Here is a 16,800-nt window from a genome sequence, read left to right on the forward strand (position 1 = left end):
CATTGGGCATCCCTTTCTGTAACCTGGACCTCCTGAACTGGGGGACAGTGTTTGCCAATAGCTCTGTTCTGGATTGTTTCAACCAAAGACGCATTCGAACTGACACTTTCTATTCTGGCCAATAAACTTTTTTATGAGAATATCTTTAAATTGCTTGGAAAAAATAATTGTTTCAAATGCCTCCTTGTCAAGCGTAGGCATCGGCAACCAGCTCCTTTGGCTGTCAAACATCATTTTCATGGTGCTTACCCCTGGATATTGGAAAATTAATTCAAGAGAAGAGTGATCACTGTGTGTTCAATCAGGAACGCAACATTTCATAACATTCCTGAATAGAAAACAGTTCCCAATACAGTAATCAGTAACTGAGGAACAGTATTACTGGTCTTGTATGCTTAGGAAAACACCATTTGCCACTAAAGATCCCAGAAAATCCCCAGGCAGAACCCTAAAATACACCTGAAATTCAGTGCTCCATTTGTGACCAATTTTTACTGACCAAACATTTGCACTACGTTTATTAAAAATATTTAGCTCGAGCTCCTGAACACCCTGGTTATATTTATTTAATCCTTGACTGGTCCTATCTGCATGCAAAAAAGACCTACCTACGACAACCAATGTTTGGCATTAGGTTTTGTGTAAATATCTATTGAACAGAGAAAAGAGGCTGCAAAACGTCAGAACTTTTTTTATATATTCCTTACCACATATTCACCAATGTAACAGGCCCCAGGTGCTTTAAAATGAACTATCTGCCATTACATGCCAAAATAATTATTAAGAGGTAGCCTCCAAAGCCCTGCTGAAGTGATCTGTAAAGCCTACCATGTAATGACCAACATAAATCAATATTATGTCATCGTATTTCTCCATTAAGTTAGCGACATTTAAAAACACGTATCATACTTCATAAAATTCAGAGAGAACAAGTCTAAAACAAAAAACATCTTTTGCATATTCAAACAAGCTATATATTAAGACCTGATACTTACAATAAATTATATAATCAAAGATTCCATGCATGTCCACACAGAAAATGAACCAAATCTTCATTGGCTCCCATTTTGCAGGCATACTTTGTGCTTCCTCATTCTTGTTTTAAAATGATTTTTTTTGTCTTTTAGCAATTTGTATATGCTCTATTGAAATTATAATTCTGGCCAGCATTGTACACACCACTCATTCAATCATGATTCACATTTCTTTTTGAGATTCTACATTCTCCATCGAACCATGGGGCATCCCTTTCTGTTACCTGGACCCCCGGAACTGGGGGACAGTGTTTGCCAATAGCTCTGTTCCGGATAGTTTCAACGAAAGACGCATTTGAACTGACACTTTCTTTTCTGGACAATAAACTTTTTTATGAGAATATCTTTAAATTGCTTGTGAAATAATATTTTTTTCCAATGCCTTCTTGTCAAGCTTAGGCATCGCCAACCAGCTCCTTTGGCTGTCCAATATCATTTTCGTGGTGCTTACCCCTGGCTACTGGAAAATTAATTCAAGAGAATAGTGAACCCTCTGTGTTCAATCAGGAACGCAACATTTCATAACATTCCTGAATAGAAAACAGTCCACAATACAGTAATCAATGACTGAGGAACAGTATTACTGGTCTTGTATGCTTAGGAAAACACCATTTGCCACTAAAGATCCCAGAAAATCCCCAGGCAGAACCCTAAAATACACCTGAAAATCAGTGCTCCATTTGTGACCAATATTTACTGAGCAAACATTTGCACTACGTTTCTTAAAAATATTTAGCTCGAGATCCTGAACCCCCTGGTTATATTTATTTAATCCTTGACTGGTCCTATCTGCATGCAAAAAGGCCAACTGACCACAACCAGTGTTTGGCATTAGGTTTTGTGTAAAATAACTATTGAACAGAGAAAAGAGGCTGCAAATCCATTAGAACTTTTTTTTTTTTCATATTCCTTACCACATTTTCACCAATGTAAAAGGCCCCAGGTGCTTTAAAATGAACCATTTGCTATTACATGCCAAAATAATTATTAAGAGGTAGCCTCCAAAGCCCTGCTGAAGTGATCTGTAAGGCCTACCATGTAATGACCAACATAAATCAATATTATGTCATCGTATTTCTCTATTAAGTTAGCAACATTTAAAAACACGTATCATTTTTCAGAAAATTCAGAGAGAACAAGTCTAAAACAAAACACAGCTTTTGCATATTCAAACAAGTTATATATTAATACCTGATAATTACAATAAATTATATAAACAAAGATTCCATGCATGTCCACACAGATAATTAACCAAATCTTCATTGGCTCCCATTTTGCAGGCATACTTTGTGCTTCCTCATGCACAACTTCTTGTTTTAAAATGCTTTTTTTGTCCTTTAGCTATTTTTATACGCCCTGTTGAAATTAGAATTCTGGCCAGCTGTGTACACACCACTCATTCAATCATGGTTAACATTTCTTTTTAAGATTCTACATTCTCCATCGAACCATTGGGCATCCCTTTCTGTAACCTGGACCTCCTGAACTGGGGGACAGTGTTTGCCAATAGCTCTGTTCCGGATAGTTTCAACCAAAGACGCATTTGAACTGACACTTTCTTTTCTGGACAATAAACTTTTTTTATGAGAATATCTTTAAATTGCTTGTGAAATTATAATTTTTTCCAATGCCTTCTTGTCAAGCCTAGGCATCGGCAACCAGCTCCTTTGGCTGTCAAACATCATTTTCATGGTGCTTACCCCTGGATATTGGAAAATTAATTCAAGAGAATAGTGATCACTCTGTGTTCAATCAGGAACGCAACATTTCATAACATTCCTGAATAGAAAACAGTTCGCAATACAGTAATCAATAACTGAGGAACAGTATTACTGGTCTTGTATGCTTAGGAAAACACCATTTGCCACTAAAGATCCGAGAAAATCCCCAGGCAGAACCCTAAAATACACCTGAAAATCAGTGCTCCATTTGTGACCAATTTTTACTGACCAAACATTTGCACTACGTTTCTTAAAAATATTTAGCTCGAGCTCCTGAACACCCTGGTTATGTTTATTTGATCCTTGACTGGTCCTATCTGCATTCAAAAAGGCCAACTGACCACAACCAATGTTTGGCATTAGGTTTTGTGTAAAATATCTATTGAACAGAGAAAACAGGCTGCAAATCAGTCAGAACTTTTTTTTTTATATTCCTTACCACATTTTCACCAATGTAACAGGCCCCAGGTGCTTTAAAATGAACTATTTGCCATTACATGCCAAAATAATTATTAAGAGGTAGCCTCCAAAGCCCTGCTGAAGTGATCTGTAAAGCCTACCATGTAATGACCAACATAAATCAATATTATGTCATCGTATTTCTCTATTAAGTTAGCAACATTTAAAAACACGTATCATATCTCATAAAATTCAGAGAGAACAAGTCTAAAACAAAACACAGCTTTTGCATATTCAAACAAGTTATATATTAATACCTGATAATTACAATAAATTATATAAACAAAGATTCCATGCATGTCCACACAGATAATTAACCAAATCTTCATTGGCTCCCATTTTGCAGGCATACTTTGTGCTTGCTCATGCACAACTTCTTGTTTTAAAATTCTTTTTTTGTCTTTTAGCTATTTTATACGCCCTATTGAAATTATAATTCTGGCCAGCTGTGTACACACCACTCATCCAATCATGGTTCACATTTCATTTTGAGATTCTACATTCTCCATCGAACCATTGGGCATCCCTTTCTGTAACCTGGACCTCCTGAACTGGGGGGCAGTGTTTGCCAATAGCTCTGTTCTGGATAGTTTCAACCAAAGACGCATTTGAACTGACACCTTCTTTTCTGGACAATAAACTTTTTTATGAGAATATCTTTAAATTGCTTGTGAAATAATATTTTTTTCCAATGCCTTCTTGTCAAGCTTAAGCATCGCCAACCAGCTCCTTTGGCTGTCAAACATTATTTTCATGGTGCTTACCCCTGGATATTGGAAAATTAATTCAAGAGAATAGTGATCACTCTGTGTTCAATCAGGAAAGCAACATTTCATAACATTCCTAAATAGAAAACAGTTCGCAATACAGTAATCAATAACTGAGGAACAGTATTACTGGTCTTGTATGCTTAGGAAAACACCATTTGCCACTAAAGATCCGAGAAAATCCCCAGGCAGAACCCTAAAATACACCTGAAAATCAGTGCTCCATTTGTGACCAATTTTTACTGACCAAACATTTGCACTACGTTTCTTACAAATATTTAGCTCGAGCTCCTGAACACCCTGGTTATGTTTATTTGATCCTTGACTGGTCCTATCTGCATTCAAAAAGGCCAACTGACCACAACCAATGTTTGGCATTAGGTTTTGTGTAAAATATCTATTGAACAGAGAAAACAGGCTGCAAATCAGTCAGAACTTTTTTTTTATATTCCTTACCACATTTTCACCAATGTAACAGGCCCCAGGTGCTTTAAAATGAACTATTTGCCATTACATGCCAAAATAATTATTAAGAGGTAGCCTCCAAAGCCCTGCTGAAGTGATCTGTAAAGCCTACCATGTAATGACCAACATAAATCAATATTATGTCATCGTATTTCTCTATTAAGTTAGCAACATTTAAAAACACGTATCATATTTCATAAAATACAGAGAGAACAAGTCTAAAACAAAAAACAGCTTTTGCATATTCAAACAAGCTATATATTAAGACCTGACACTTACAATAAATCATATAAACAAAGATTCCATGCATGTCCACACAGAAAATAAACTAAATCTTCATTGGCTCCCATTTTGCAGGCATACTTTGTGCTTCCTCATGCACAACTTCTTGTTTTAAAATGCTTTTTTTGTCTTTTAGCTATTTTTATACGCCCTATTGAAATTAGAATTCTGGCCAGCTGTGTACACACCACTCATTCAATCATGGTTAACATTTCTTTTCGAGATTCTACATTCTCCATCGAACCATTGGGCATCCTTTTCTGTAACCTGGACATCCTGAACTGGGGGACAGTGTTTGCCAATAGCTCTGTTCTGGATAGTTTCAACCAAAGACGCATTCGAACTGACACTTTCTTTTCTGGCCAATAAACTTTTTTATGAGAATATCTTTAAATTGCTTGGAAAAAATATTTTTTTCCAATGCCTCCTTGTCAAGCTTAGGCATCGCCAACCAGCTCCTTTGGCTGTCAAACATCATTTTCATGGTGCTTACCCCTGGATATTGCAAAATTAATTCAAGAGAATAGTGATCGCTCCGTGTTCAATCAGGAACGCAACTTTTCATAACATTCCTGAATAGAAAACAGTCCACGATACAGTAATCATTAACTGAGGAACAGTATTACTGGTCTTGTATGCTTAGGAAAACACCATTTGCCACTAAAGATCCCAGAAAATCCCCAGGCAGAACCCTAAAATACACCTGAAAATCAGTGCTCCACTTGTGACCAATTTTTACTGACCAAACATTTGCACTACGTTTCTTAAAAATATTTAGCTCGAGCTCCTGAACACCCTGGTTATGTTTATTTGATCCTTGACTGGTCCTATCTGCATGCAAAAAGGCCAACTGACCACAACCAATGTTTGGCATTAGGTTTTGTGTAAAATATCTATTGAACAGAGAAAAGAGGCTGCAAATCAGTCAGAACTTTTTTTTTATATTCCTTACCACATTTTCCCCAATGTAACAGGCCCTAGGTGCTTTAAAATGAACTATTTGCCATTACATGCCAAAATAATTATTAAGAGATAGCCTCCAAAGCCCTGCTGAAGTGATGTGTAAAGCCTACCATGTAATGACCAACATAAATCAATATTATGTCTTGTGTTTCTCCATTAAGTTAGCAACATTTAAAAACACGTATCATTTTTCAGAAAATTCAGAGGGAACAAGTCTAAAACAAAACACAGCTTTTGCATATTCAAACAAGTTATATATTAATACCTGATAATTACAATAAATTATATAAACAAAGATTCCATGCATGTCCACACAGATAATTAACCAAATCTTCATTGGCTCCCATTTTTCAGGCATACTTTGTGCTTCCTCATGCACAACTTCTTGTTTTAAAATGCTTTTTTTGTCTTTTAGCTATTTTTATACGCCCTGTTGAAATTAGAATTCTGGCCAGCTGTATACACACCACTCATTCAATCATGGTTAACATTTCTTTTTAAGATTCTACATTCTCCATCGAACCATTGGGCATCCCTTTCTGTAACCTGGACCTCCTGAAATGGGGGACAGTGTTTGCCAATAGCTCTGTTCTGGATTGTTTCAACCAAAGACGCATTCGAACTGACACTTTCTATTCTGGCCAATAAACTTTTTTATGAGAATATCTTTAAATTGCTTGGAAAAAATAATTGTTTCAAATGCCTCCTTGTCAAGCTTAGGCATCGGCAACCAGCTCCTTTGGCTGTCAAACACCATTTTCATGGTGCTTACCCCTGGATATTGCAAAATTAATTCAAGAGAATAGTGATGGCTCTGTGTTCAATCAGGAACGCAACTTTTCATAACATTCCTGAATAGAAAACAGTCCACGATACAGTAATCAATAACTGAGGAACAGTATTACTGGTCTTGTATGCTTAGGAAAACACCATTTGCCACTAAAGATCCCAGAAAATCCCCAGGCAGAACCCTAAAATACACCTGAAAATCAGTGCTCCACTTGTGACCAATTTTTACTGACCAAACATTTGCACTACGTTTCTTAAAAATATTTAGCTCGAGCTCCTGAACACCCTGGTTATGTTTATTTGATCCTTGACTGGTCCTATCTGCATGCAAAAAGGCCAACTGACCACAACCAATGTTTGGCATTAGGTTTTGTGTAAAATATCTATTGAACAGAGAAAAGAGGCTGCAAATCAGTCAGAACTCTTTTTTTATATTCCTTACCACATTTTCACCAATGTAAAAGGCCCCAGGTGCTTTAAAATGAACTATTTGCCATTACATGCCAAAATAATTATTAAGAGGTAGCCTCCAAAGCCCTGCTGAAGTGATCTGTAAAGCCTACCATGTAATGACCAACATAAATCAATATTATGTCATCATATTTCTCTATTAAGTTAGCAACATTTAAAAACATGTATCATATTTCATAAAATTCAGAGAACAAGTCTAAAACAAAAAACAGCTTTTGCAAATTCAAACAAGCTATATATTAAGACCTGATAATTACAATAAATTATATAATCAAAGATTCCATGCATGTCCACACAGAAAATTAACCAAATCTTCATTGGCTCCAATTTTGCAGGCATACTTTGTGCTTCCTCATGCACAACTTCTTGTTTTAAAATTCTTTTTTTGTCTTTTAGCAATTTTTATATGCCCTATTGAAATTAGAATTCTGGCCAGCTGTGTACACACCACTCATTCAATCATGGTTAACATTTCTTTTCGAGATTCTACATTCTCCATCGAACCATTGGGCATCCCTTTCTGTAACCTGGACCTCCTGAACTGGGGGACAGTGTTTGCCAATAGCTCTGTTCTGGATAGTTTCAACCAAAGACGCATTCGAACTGACACTTTCTTTTCTGGACAATAAACTTTTTTATGAGAATATCTTTAAATTGCTTGTGAAATAATAATTGTTTCCAATGCCTCCTTGTCAAGCTTAGGCATCGGCAACCAGCTCCTTTGGCTGTCAAACATCATTTTCATGGTGCTTACCCCTGGATATTGCAAAATTAATTCAAGAGAATAGTGAACCCTCTGTGTTCAATCAGGAACGTAACTTTTCATAACATTCCTGAATAGAAAACAGTCGACGATACAGTAATCAATGACTGAGGAACAGTATTACTGGTCTTATATGCTTAGAAAAACACCATATGCCACTAAAGATCCCAGAAAATCCCCAGGCAGAACCCTAAAATACTCCTGAAAATCAGTGCTCCCTTTGTGACAAATTTTTACTGATCAAACATTTGCACTACGTTTCTTACAAATATTTAGCTCGAGCTCCTGAACACCCTGGTTATGTTTATTTCATCCTTGACTGGTCCTAGCTGCATGCAAAAAGGCCTACTGAACACAACCAATGTTTGGCATTAGGTTTTGTGTAAAATATTTATTGAACAGAGAAAAGAGGCTGCAAATCAGTCAGAACTTTTTTTTATACTCCTTACCACATTTTCACCAATGTAACAGGCCCCAGGTGCTTTAAAATGAACTATTTGCCATTACCTGCCAAAATAATTATTAAGAGATAGCCTCCAAAGCCCTGCTGAAGTGATCTGTAAAGCCTACCATGTAATGACCAACATAAATCAATATTATGTCATTGTGTTTCTCCATTAAGTTAGCAACATTTAAAAACACGTATCATTTTTCAGAAAATTCAGAGAGAACAAGTCTAAAGCAAAAAACAGCTTTTGCATATTCAAACAAGCTATATATTAAGACCTGATAATTACAATAAATTATATAATCCAAGATTCCATGCATGTCCACACAGAAAATTAACCAAATCTTCATTGGCTCCCATTTTGCAGGCATACTTTGTGCTTGCTCATGCACTACTTCTTGTTTTAAAATTCTTTTTTTGTCTTTTAGCTATTTTATACGCCCTATTGAAATTATAATTCTGGCCAGCTGTGTACACACCACTCATCCAATCATGGTTCACATTTCATTTTGAGATTCTACATTCTCCATCGAACCATTGGGCATCCCTTTCTGTAACCTGGACCTCCTGAACTGGGGGGCAGTGTTTGCCAATAGCTCTGTTCTGGATAGTTTCAACCAAAGACGCATTTGAACTGACACCTTCTTTTCTGGACAATAAACTTTTTTATGAGAATATCTTTAAATTGCTTGTGAAATAATATTTTTTTCCAATGCCTTCTTGTCAAGCTTAAGCATCGCCAACCAGCTCCTTTGGCTGTCAAACATTATTTTCATGGTGCTTACCCCTGGATATTGGAAAATTAATTCAAGAGAATAGGATCACTCTGTGTTCAATCAGGAAAGCAACATTTCATAACATTCCTAAATAGAAAACAGTTCGCAATACAGTAATCAATAACTGAGGAACAGTATTACTGGTCTTGTATGCTTAGGAAAACACCATTTGCCACTAAAGATCCCAGAAAATCCCCAGGCAGAACCCTAAAATAAACCTGAAAATCAGTGCTCCATTTGTGACCAATTTTTACTGACCAAACATTTGCACTACGTTTCTTACAAATATTTAGCTCGAGCTCCTGAACACCCTGGTTATGTTTATTTGATCCTTGACTGGTCCTATCTGCATTCAAAAAGGCCAACTGACCACAACCAATGTTTGGCATTAGGTTTTGTGTAAAATATCTATTGAACAGAGAAAACAGGCTGCAAATCAGTCAGAACTTTTTTTTTATATTCCTTACCACATTTTCACCAATGTAACAGGCCCCAGGTGCTTTAAAATGAACTATTTGCCATTACATGCCAAAATAATTATTAAGAGGTAGCCTCCAAAGCCCTGCTGAAGTGATCTGTAAAGCCTACCATGTAATGACCAACATAAATCAATATTATGTCATCGTATTTCTCTATTAAGTTAGCAACATTTAAAAACACGTATCATATTTCATAAAATACAGAGAGAACAAGTCTAAAACAAAAAACAGCTTTTGCATATTCAAACAAGCTATATATTAAGACCTGACACTTACAATAAATCATATAAACAAAGATTCCATGCATGTCCACACAGAAAATAAACTAAATCTTCATTGGCTCCCATTTTGCAGGCATACTTTGTGCTTCCTCATGCACAACTTCTTGTTTTAAAATGCTTTTTTTGTCTTTTAGCTATTTTTATACGCCCTATTGAAATTAGAATTCTGGCCAGCTGTGTACACACCACTCATTCAATCATGGTTAACATTTCTTTTCGAGATTCTACATTCTCCATCGAACCATTGGGCATCCTTTTCTGTAACCTGGACATCCTGAACTGGGGGACAGTGTTTGCCAATAGCTCTGTTCTGGATAGTTTCAACCAAAGACGCATTCGAACTGACACTTTCTTTTCTGGCCAATAAACTTTTTTATGAGAATATCTTTAAATTGCTTGGAAAAAATATTTTTTTCCAATGCCTCCTTGTCAAGCTTAGGCATCGCCAACCAGCTCCTTTGGCTGTCAAACATCATTTTCATGGTGCTTACCCCTGGATATTGCAAAATTAATTCAAGAGAATAGTGATGGCTCCGTGTTCAATCAGGAACGTAACTTTTCATAACATTCCTGAATAGAAAACAGTCGACGATACAGTAATCAATGACTGAGGAACAGTATTACTGGTTTTATATGCTTAGAAAAACACCATATGCCACTAAAGATCCCAGAAAATCCCCAGGCAGAACCCTAAAATACTCCTGAAAATCAGTGCTCCCTTTGTGACAAATTTTTACTGATCAAACATTTGCACTACGTTTCTTACAAATATTTAGCTCGAGCTCCTGAACACCCTGGTTATGTTTATTTGATCCTTGACTGGTCCTATCTGCATGCAAAAAGGCCAACTGACCACAACCAATGTTTGGCATTAGGTTTTGTGTAAAATATCTATTGAACAGAGAAAACAGGCTGCAAATCAGTCCAAACTTTTTTTTTATATTCCTTACCACATTTTCACCAATGTAAAAGGCCCCAGGTGCTTTAAAATGAACTATTTGCCATTACATGCCAAAATAATTATTAAGAGGTAGCCTCCAAAGCCCTGCTGAAGTGATCTGTAAGGCCTACCATGTAATGACCAACATAAATCAATATTATGTCATCGTATTTCTCTATTAAGTTAGCAACATTTAAAAACACGTATCATTTTTCAGAAAATTCAGAGAGAACAAGTCTAAAACAAAACACAGCTTTTGCATATTCAAACAAGTTATATATTAATACCTGATAATTACAATAAATTATATAAACAAAGATTCCATGCATGTCCACACAGATAATTAACCAAATCTTCATTGGCTCCCATTTTGCAGGCATACTTTGTGCTTCCTCATGCACAACTTCTTGTTTTAAAATGCTTTTTTTGTCCTTTAGCTATTTTTATACGCCCTGTTGAAATTAGAATTCTGGCCAGCTGTGTACACACCACTCATACAATCATGGTTCACATTTCTTTTCAAGATTCTACATTCTCCATCGAACCATTGGGCATCCCTTTCTGTAACCTGGACCTCCTGATCTGGGGGACAGTGTTTGCCAATAGCTCTGTTCTGGATAGTTTCAACCAAAGATGCATTCGAACTGACACTTTCTTTTCTGGCCAATAAACTTTTTTATGAGAATATCTTTAAATTGCTTGTGAAATAATAATTGTTTCAAATGCCTCCTTGTCAAGCTTAGGCATCAGCAACCAGCTCCTTTGGCTGTCAAACATCATTTTCATGGTGCTTACCCCTGGCTATTGGAAAATTAATTCAAGAGAATAGTGATCGCTCCGTGTTCAATCAGGAACGCAACTTTTCATAACATTCCTGAATAGAAAACAGTCCACAATACAGTAATCAATGACTGAGGAACAGTATTACTGGTCTTGTATGCTTAGGAAAACACCATTTGCCACTAAAGATCCCAGAAAATCCCCATGCAGAACCCTAAAATACACCTGAAAAATCAGTGCTCCATTTGTGACAAATTTTTATTTACCAAACATTTGCACTACGTTTCTTACAAATATTTAGCTCGAGTACCTGAACACCCTGGTTATGTTTATTTGATCCTTGACTGGTCCTATCTGCATGCAAAAAGGCCAACTGACCACAACCAATGTTTGGCATTAGGTTTTGTGTAAAATATCTATTGAACAGAGTAAAGAGGCTGCAAATCAGTCAGAACTTTTTTTTTATATTCCTTACCACATTTTCCCCAATGTAACAGGCCCTAGGTGCTTTAAAATGAACTATTTGCCATTACATGCCAAAATAATTATTAAGAGATAGCCTCCAAAGCCCTGCTGAAGTGATGTGTAAAGCCTACCATGTAATGACCAACATAAATCAATATTATGTCTTGTGTTTCTCCATTAAGTTAGCAACATTTAAAAACACGTATCATTTTTCAGAAAATTCAGAGAGAACAAGTCTAAAACAAAACACAGCTTTTGCATATTCAAACAAGTTATATATTAATACCTGATAATTACAATAAATTATATAAACAAAGATTCCATGCATGTCCACACAGATAATTAACCAAATCTTCATTGGCTCCCATTTTTCAGGCATACTTTGTGCTTCCTCATGCACAACTTCTTGTTTTAAAATGCTTTTTTTGTCTTTTAGCTATTTTTTTTTTTTAAACTTGTATTTATTAGTTTTACATAAATAATACATGAAGAAGTTAACATTGAATCTTATAACATTCCCTTCCCCCTCCCCCCTCCCTCCCCACGGGACGGATGGAGTCTTTTGTCCAGGGATTCCTTTATGCGTTGAATATATCTGAGATTTTTATGTTATGGGGGCACCATTGCTCCATAAAGTCTGACTGGAGGTATTGCAGGGTCCCTTCCCATTCCTTTACAAATTTGTCTCCTGTTCCTTGAAGTTTGTGGGTAATTTTCTCCATTGTTATATGGGCCCATACTTTCTGTAGCCAGGTGTAGGTCAATGGGGTATTTTTATTTTTCCAGTTCTGTGCAATGGTGGTCCAGGCTGCAATGAGTAGTCCCATGAATGATCTCCATTGCGTTTTGGTGTATTGCCTTGCTGTGTCGTCTTTGATTCCACAGAGCCACACCTCCTCCCCCATCAGCCCCACATCCGGGAATATTTTGCCCATCTCGTTTTTCACTTCTTCCCAAAAGGGTCTGATGCCTTTACAGTCATGCCATATATGTCTCCATGTTCCCACTTCGTCACATCCTCTCCAGCAGTGGTTGGACGTGTTGGGGTACATTGAGTGGAGCCTCTCTGGGGTGTAGTGCCACTGTGTCATTATTTTGACCCACATCTCCCTAGTTTGTGCCGAGCGGGTCATTCTGGGGATCTGTTTCCATAGGTCCTCCCATTGTTTATCCGTTGGTTCCTCCCCCAATGTTCTGCCCCATTTTATTCTGTATGACCATTTAATGCTTTCCCCTTGTGAGTTTATGTATTTGTATAAAGTTGATACCCATTTTCTCTCCCCCGTGTTGGATGTGATGTATGTTTCGAACCCTGTAAGGTCCCTGGTTGCTGCCTCGATGATTGTCGGAGAGTTTAGCCAGTGCTTTAGCTGCTCATATCTGTATCTATCACTTTTAAGGATTCTCGTGCCAGCCACGCACGACTCCAGGGGGATGATTTCCTTGTCCATAAACATCTCTCCTATTTTAGTAATGCCCGCCTTCTCCCAGGTGTCATATGCCCCTTGTTCCATCCCCCGTGGAAATAGTGGGTTTCTACAGATGGGTGTGAAGGGCCCAATCGCTGTGGTCATTATGCCTTTTTTTGTTTGGCTATCCCATGCTTCTAACGTGGTCTTCATAATTTCGCTTAACCTTAGATTTTCGTGCCTGTGCTGCCTCTGTTTCCAGAGCAGTTCTACCAGTGGGGTCCTTGCTACTGCTCTGTCTTGTTTGGCCCATATCTGTTGCGGATCCTCCCCCACCCACTCCCTTAGAACTTTAAGCTGTGCTGCCTGGTAGTATTTTCTAAAGTGGGGTAGCGCCATTCCTCCTTCTCTGGTTGGGGCCGTGAGGACCTTCCTGGCTATTCTCGGTGTTTTCCCTTTCCATATGAAGGACGATACCAGTTTTGTTAAGGTTTTGAAGAACGTGTCTAGGACCCCCACTGGGAGAGCCTGAAAATAATATAGTACCTTTGGGAGGATGGTCATCTTGATTGATTGTATTCTACCCCACCAGGATATCTGTAGTGGGTTCCATCTGTTTAATTCCCTTCGGATGTTTATAATTAGCGACGGGTAGTTTTCCCCGTAGAATTGCTCTATTTTTGGGGGTACATTTATTCCTAGATATTTAATGCCTTTCTGTACTATCTTGAGGTCCAGTATTTTTGCCTGCCTTTCTATGTTCGTTCTATCCCCTGCCAGGATGAGGATCTCTGATTTTTTTCTATTTATTTTTAGGCCAGAGATGGTCCCATAGTTTTCTAGTTCTCTAACTGTGGCCGATAAAGTGGATTCAGGGTCCTCTAAGGTTATTAGCATATCATCTGCATACGCAATTACTTTGTGTTGCTGACCCGCCATTTCTATCCCTTTGATGTGTATTGATTCCCGTATTTTAATTAGGAGGGGTTCTAAGAAAAGAGCGTATAGTAGTGGTGATAGGGGGCATCCCTGTTTCGTTCCTCTCGTTATCGTTACCTTGCCAGTGAGTTCGCCATTAATGGCTATTCTACTGGATGGGGAATTGTAGTTTGCTCTAATACTCGCGATATATTTTTCCCCAAACCCCATGGATTCCAGAACCCTAAACAGTATGGACCACTCCACTCTATCGAAAGCCTTCTCGGCATCTACTGACAGTAGTATCGCTGGGGTGCGGGTTATCCCTATTTTTTCGATCAGGTGGGCTAGCCTCCTAGTATTATCGTGGGTTTGCCTGCCTGGAATGAAGCCTGATTGATCCTCGCTAATCAATTTAGGGAGGAGCGGGGATAGCCTTGTTGCCAGGATTTTGGTATATATTTTTGCATCTAGGTTGATTAGGGAGATTGGTCTGTATGATGCGGGGTTAGTTGGATCTTTGCCTGGTTTGTGAAACACCAGCACCTTCGCTTCGTTCATTGTGGGGGTCACATTACCGGTGTCTTTGAATGAGTTTAGGAGTCTTGTTAGGATCGGGGTTAGTATGTCTGCATATTTTTTATAAAATGGTGCCGTAAACCCATCCGGGCCTGGAGCTTTGTTACTTGGGAGTTCTTTTATGGCTTTATTGACTTCTTCTTCACTGATAGGGGTCTCTAGTGACTGTTTATCTTCTTCTGAGATTTTCGGGATCTTTAGGGCCTCTAAGTATGAAGTTTGGGCGTTTGTATCGGGGTGTTCTGTGGAGTAGAGCGTTTGATAAAATTGCCTCATTGTTTCCCCCATGTCGTGCGTAGAGGTTTGAGTGGCACCTTTCGTATCGCATATGGCCTTAATTGTTGTTTCTTTTTGTTTCGCCCTTAGTTGTCGCGCCAGGAGTCTGTCTGCTTTGTTCGCTCTTATATAATATCTCTGTTTCAGATAGAGTAGATTCCTTTCTGCGCCCTTTGTACGTAACATCTCTAGTTGGCCTTGTGTATGTTTCAGAGATTTTTTCAATATCTTTGTGGGTTGAGTCGTCAATTTCTCTTGGATCTCCTCAATTGTTTTTTCCAGCTCTTTTTCCCACCGATCCCTTTGTTTATCTCTCGTGATTTTCATCGCTATCATCTTCCCCCTCAAGACTGCTTTAAACGCGTCCCAGACTGCGCTCATTGCGACCTCCCCCGTGTCATTTTGTAAGAAGTATTCCGCTATCATTTCCCTTATGGCCTCCCCTGCCACTGGGTCATGGATCAACTCCTGCGGTAACCTCCATTTCCATAGCCTGCTCTTCCTCCCTGGGAGAGTCACGTCCAACCATAGAGGGGCATGGTCCGAGAGGGCTATAGAGCCCTTATCTAGTCCTTGTATCTTTCCCAGTAGTCCCACTGACACCCATAGATAGTCGATCCTGGACATAGAGCTGTGAACATGTGAGAAATAGGTATACCCCCTTTGTTCACCCTTCAGTTCCCTCCAGACATCATTCAGAGCCATTTGGTCCATTTGCTGTTTCAAACGTTTTGATGGCGCCCCCTGTCCATGTGTGTTTCCTGTGCTCCTATCTAGCTTTGGGTTCCACGCCAAATTAAAGTCCCCCCCCAGTATCACCTCCCCTCTAGCGAAATCTTCCAGTTTCGATAGTGCGTTTCTGAGAAAGCCATCCTGTCCCTGATTGGGTGCATATATTGAGGCGAGCGTTATGCGCCATCCTTCGATCTCTACGTTGGCAAAGGCGTACCTTCCTTCCTTATCAGTCATAGTGTCTATTGGTTTTATGTCCTTTCCTTCTTTTATCGCTATCAGGGCTCCTGCTTTTTTTTCTGTTGTCGTTGCCTGTGCCCATATTTTATATCCTTTTATCCGCATTTTGTGCTTATCTTTAGTTTTGATATGGGTTTCCTGGAGGAGTAGTACATCCGCCTTCTCCCTTTTGAATTGTTTCTCCAGTTTCGTTCTTTTTGTTGGGTGGTTCATGCCCCTGATATTGTAGGTCATAAAGCGTATCATCCCCATTCTATTTTGTTTGTATGCCATTGCCTCTGGTCCCCTCTTGTTCCTGATTTAGCTCTTTGTTTCTTCCGATCCCTTCCCTTCCCTTGAACTTCCCTTCCCCCCCAACTTTGAACTTTAAACCAATCAAACTTTCCCCCGAGTAGGGCGAGGGTTCCTATTGACGCTAGGGCGTTGCGCCCTTCGCTCCCTGCCCTCCATACCCTCGGGGGGTATGTTATGGGGATTCCTAAACCCCACTGATCCATTTGTCTTTACCTGGTTCCCGACCGTTGGGTCTCGACCAGGCCGCCCTCCTTGAATTGTCCGTTCCGGTCCGTTCCCATGTTCCCCCCCGACTGGGTCTTCAGTGGCAGCGTATCCATGTCTGTTCCCCAGGCATGTGTTTTTCTTATACTCTTCATGGTACCTTTCTCCGGGTGTCTCTCCCTGGATTTGCCTTCTTCTGCTTGCTGGATTCCCAGCCCATAGGTTTTCTCGTTCGTTCTCTCCTGTTTGTGGCCTCCCCCTGGTC

The sequence above is a fragment of the Ambystoma mexicanum genome, chromosome 2q (genome assembly GCF_040938575.1).
Source record: "Ambystoma mexicanum isolate Mex_15411 chromosome 2q, UKY_AmexF1_1, whole genome shotgun sequence".
Lineage (NCBI taxonomy): Eukaryota > Metazoa > Chordata > Amphibia > Caudata > Ambystomatidae > Ambystoma > Ambystoma mexicanum.